Below are 5,155 nucleotides of genomic sequence, written 5' to 3'. Positions count from 1 at the left end.
CTTAGAACAAAATTAGAGAAATACCAGTAGTTTACATGAATATAAAGCTCCACTTACACATGCAAAAGGATTAAGACAAATCATCGACATAAGCAGCCACCTTCGATGTTTTGACCAAACAGCTGGACAAAGAGAATGCATCCCACGCTGTCCATTGATCAAAAGAGACAAGTAAATTAATGCAATTTATTGTACACACAACAAATGTAAAAAATATGTGTCAATTCAGGGGAGGCCAAAATAATTCAATCTTTTAAGAGACCAGCTCATTATGAGCACTGACCCATTACCAAATTAACAGGACAGAGTTCTTTTTTTTGATGAAGTACATAATTTCATTGCTGGCAGGACAGACAGTTTAAGATAATAATTTTTTGTTTTCACAAGAAGTTCAAGATCCTAACATTGACTATCTGTATGACCAGTAAAAATTACCGAGTGGAACAAACTTTAAACACATTACCATTCCATTTCCAGAATATGTCTTCATTTTCATGCTGCAGAATTAACTCAATGTTATGTATTTCTCTTCAAAATAAAAGGAGGACCAGTAACAAAACAGTAACCGAATACAAAAAGTACTTCGCGTGAATTGTCCAATTGAATCTGAATTCCAAATGAATGATCAATTCGTGTACACAAGGCTCAATAGAGCTTTTATGGTGACAGGAAATATCAAAAAACTGGTGCTTCGTATACTGCTAGTTTGCTCACCAGTGCCTGTCATTTTTTCACTTCCTTTTTTTCTCCTTTGCTTTCAGATGTGTGTCATGTGATATTAGGTATACAATTAAGAGATTATAAATCTATACAAGCAAGGTTACTGATATCATTCATTATATATGGTAACAATTTCTTGACTAAATTTGGTACACAAGGACATCACAGGCTTGGAATTCAAGATAAGTTCATGCCCTCTCCATCAGAGTAGATAAACCATGCCAACCTTACAGATTCTATATTCATATCGGTACCTAATGCTGCCCTGCCAATCCGATTCCACAATTACATGTAATACAAGCTAAACTATCATGAATATCTAAACTTGTGCCTGTACAATAAACATGCAACAACACAGCCAATATGCCCCCAACCCCCCCCCCCCCCAGGTGGCCAAAAGAACTGGAAGATTTCTCAACACAAGCAAAAAATGTCCTAGTTACAGTTAGCATACCTTCCTGTCATAGCCATACCAAAGAAGGTGTTGCTTAGACAAGTGAACTGGCAGAAGTAGTGTTGAATCACGGACAAAAAGTACTGGGCCAAGTTGGACAAGGAACAGGGAAGAATTTTCATTTCCTGATGTGGAACTGCCCTGTGATGCCTCTACTCTCCATAAATCTCCTCTAGCAGCCACAGAACTTTCTACATTCCCGGTCCTACTTTCATATGTCGATGAAAAGTTGATTGTACCCTGCACTTGGAGATCAAGAAAGTAAGATCTCAAATCTCCACAACAGAGTAATATAAATCACAACGTATTTCTCACCTCATGCAAACCTACACAAGTTTAGAGCAGGTACACTCCCACAACTGGCCCCATAGCCCCAATTTTATTTTATTAAAAAGGGAATTGGCGGGGATCAAGAGAATCACTACTTTACACACATGCATGATACATGAAATGACATAAACAAGCAGCCACTTGGTATGTATTTGCTAAGTTTTCTACCTACCGAAGCAAAATGACATGTAAATGTTGATCATCCCAGCCAAGATCGAAAGCAAGGATCACTCAGCAAAATCAGAAGTTAATTGGAAGGTAATCGCTAGTTTAGCTTTGAATCAACTGTGCTGAATTGCCAACAATAATACTCTACTAAAAAGCTGATAAACAATAAGAAGCAACACAAATAAGTTCTGTAGCAGCAAGGGGCCGACAATATCTAGAAGCACCAAGTCCTAAAACAATCTCTGTTGCTTTCTCCTCATGACTATCTATTAGTCGGCGTTCCGGAATTTGAGATGACTATCTATTAGTCAGCGTCCCGTAATTAAGAGGGGCTGGTGATTACTACAGTTACTCCATAGTTAATACTATCGATTGTACTTCTCCCACTGGCAATTATTAATCTACATACGGATGCATGAGCAGAGGGGCTGGTGAAACCAGTTCTGTACATAGGGGTTAGAAATTAATTTTATCTGGTTTAGATAACTTCGTCATGCTTGTTTCCTAGTCATATTAGCATTTATTTATTATTATCTTTGTTCCTTTTAAATGTTTCTTGATTTACAAGGACTCCTTGTTTGATTCGGACAAGAGTTCTTTAGTCCTTTTTTAAACAGAATAGGAACATGATCGCAGTACTTTGAAATTATTCAACCTGTTATTCTCCATTATATTTTCCCTTTGGCTTCACATTTTCTTAAAGGAACTTTCAGGGTTTGCCCTTAGGTCCCCGCAAAGGATTTTCCCTCAGTTTTCCTCTGAGATTCTAGGCTAACATTTCCCTTCTACAGGTCTCCCGCTTACATAGTCGCTATAAGAACTTAACTCATATGTTCAAAGAGGATCCCTGTCACTACTCATTATAGGTTAACACGACCTATGATGGGAAAGCCAGCTAACTATACATGGAAAGCAATGCTTCGACATCACTATGGGCAAACTCTAAACGTCTACCACAGCCTTGAGCCCTTGAACAATGGGGCATTCTAAAACAGTAGACATACATTATACTTGCTAATGCTTGTATTCAAAGTACAACCTTTGGAAATATTCATTTTTCACATCATTGCAGCTTAAGTATCTTCCGAGTGCAAAATCTAAATTATACTTGCTAAGGCGTGTATCCAACAACAAACTAACGGAAATCTTCATTTTTTTTAACACTGCAGCTTGAGTGTTATAAATGCAGAAATCTTCTTCCGGTTATAGCATCAAAACGTTTATAACATGCGAAGCAAGAATCATATCAATGATTGAAAACATATAAGTTACTCCTCAATCTCCGTACTGTTTGGTTATCTTTTCTCGCTCCACAAGTATGAGCCAAAAAATAAAGAAATTTATAGATGTGACTGGACAAGAACATAACACTTTCACGTTTCACTAAAAGTTTACCTGTGATCTGCCAAAATGTTTGAATGCCTTCAAATTAACACCAAAAAACTCCTCTTCACTTGGTCTATCTTCAGCTGAATCCTTTTCAGTATACCCATATCCCCTAAATCTTTCGGCCAACGACCCCAAATCCTCCTGCAGGGTAATACTTAGATCAGCTCTTTGGCTATCTGTCACAGCCATCAAAGAGGATCCTAAATGCTCATCTTGCCGAAAAGGCACCGGCAACTTCCTGAGAAACTGGTGAACCATTCCATTCAAGCAAACCCCGAAATCTGCTCCAGCCTGCCCTATTCTGTTTCCGATATCAAGAATTGATGAAACCACTGGAATTGCAGAGCTATCCACACCTATCCCAAAATCCCTCGGAATGAAATTTTGACTTGGCAACTCTACATCGAAAATCTTGGAAGCTTGTCCTATTCTATTCCCCATATCGAAAATTGCTGAAACCCCAGCAATTGCAGATTTATCCACAGCTATCCCAAAATCCCTTGGAATGAAATTTTGACTTGGGAACTCTACATCAAAAAGCTTGGAACTTTGAGAATAAGGCCATGGAAACGATGGAGGAGTAATATGGACTGAATCAAACCAGTAACTCCTTGAGCAAGCTTATCCGCTAAGTCTTGCCCATGCCTTTGAACCTCTTCCCATGCTTCAAATGATCTCTCCACAGACATCATTTCCTAAACCTCACTTTCCACCAAAATAACCCTTCAATTTCTTCTGAATATTCAAATTAGCCCTAAAATTCACTCTCTAACAAAACAGTATCAAACTGTATTACTACAACAAGCATCGATTACAACTCAGATCTTTCCACAGACATGGTTTCCAAAACTTCACCAAAATAACCCTTCAATTTCTTTCAAATATTCAAAATAGCCCTAACTTTCACTCTACAAGAAAAACAGCATCAAACTGTATTACTGTAACAAGCATCGATTACAACTCAGATCTTTCCACAGACATCATTTCCAAAACTTAACCTCCTTCACCAAAACAACCCCTAAATTTCTTTAAAATCTTCAAAACAGCCCTTAAATTTCAGTCTATAACGGTACTACTGTAACAAGCATCAATTACAACTTAAACAATCCCGTTCTTCTCTAGACACAGCTTAGTCATCAATTCTAAAACTTCCCCAAAATAACCCTTCAATTTCTTTTGAATATTCAAATTAGCCCTTAAGATTCACTCTATAAGTAAACACTATCAAAAGCATCTACTACAACTTAAACAATCCCTTTGATCATCAAATCCATAACAACTTAAATTCCGTAATAATAGTCTAATCTCAGGTTTTACCAACTAAAACCCACCTTCACAAATATATAAACAATCAATACAAGTTTCTAGAACGTTACCAGGCTAACCGAAGCTTCTAGAACACTCAGCTCTTAGCTCAAAACCTCAAACTGACCCGTTTTTTGACCCGGTGATGCTCAGAAACAGTTAAAATACCTTATTAGGATCCACAAAACAGATTAAATAGTACTTTAGTTGTTAGGGTTTGTAAGAGATATATGATTGAAATACGTAGAGATGAAAAGTATGAAATTGATTATTATTTTGTTTTTGTTTTGTGGTTTGAAGAGGGTAATAAAAAGGGGAGCGTGTGTGTTAGGAAGATATGTTTTGGGGTTTTGGTGACGAATAAGGGGGTGCGTAGTGCGCATACCCTTTTCTGCGATAAAGCCACGTTGGTAGCGATAAAGCCTTATGGTTTTGATGATAAAACAAAAAAAGGGGAAAGGGCCAAATATACCCCTGTACTATCAAAAGTACTAAACGTATTCTTTTATATTAAATAAATATACTCCTCCTCGCTTAAACTCATCCAAGTGTGATATCCAATCTTACATGCAAGACATTTGATGACTTGGATGTCATGTGGCACATTTCCATCTCATCACCTCTAACCCATTTTACCCTCTCCTCTATTTGTTCTTCCAACATTAAAATTTCCTTCCCCTCCACCATCATTGTAACCATTACCGCCACTAAAGTTAGACTCTTTTGTAGGGGTGTCAATGGGACGGTTCGGTCGATTATTTTAAAAAAATTATACCATCCCAATTCTTT

The 5,155-nt window shown here is 37.5% G+C and overlaps 1 pseudogene; it reads right to left on the bottom strand.

Moving 5' to 3' along the window:
• Window positions 1-55: 55 nt before the first annotated feature.
• LOC132036099 (uncharacterized) lies at window positions 56-4,665 on the bottom strand (annotated as a pseudogene).
• Between the last annotated feature and the right edge of the window lie 490 nt (window positions 4,666-5,155).

This window comes from Lycium ferocissimum, chromosome 11 (genome assembly GCF_029784015.1).
Source record: "Lycium ferocissimum isolate CSIRO_LF1 chromosome 11, AGI_CSIRO_Lferr_CH_V1, whole genome shotgun sequence".
Lineage (NCBI taxonomy): Eukaryota > Viridiplantae > Streptophyta > Magnoliopsida > Solanales > Solanaceae > Lycium > Lycium ferocissimum.
This window is presented reverse-complemented; position numbering and strand designations above follow the sequence as displayed.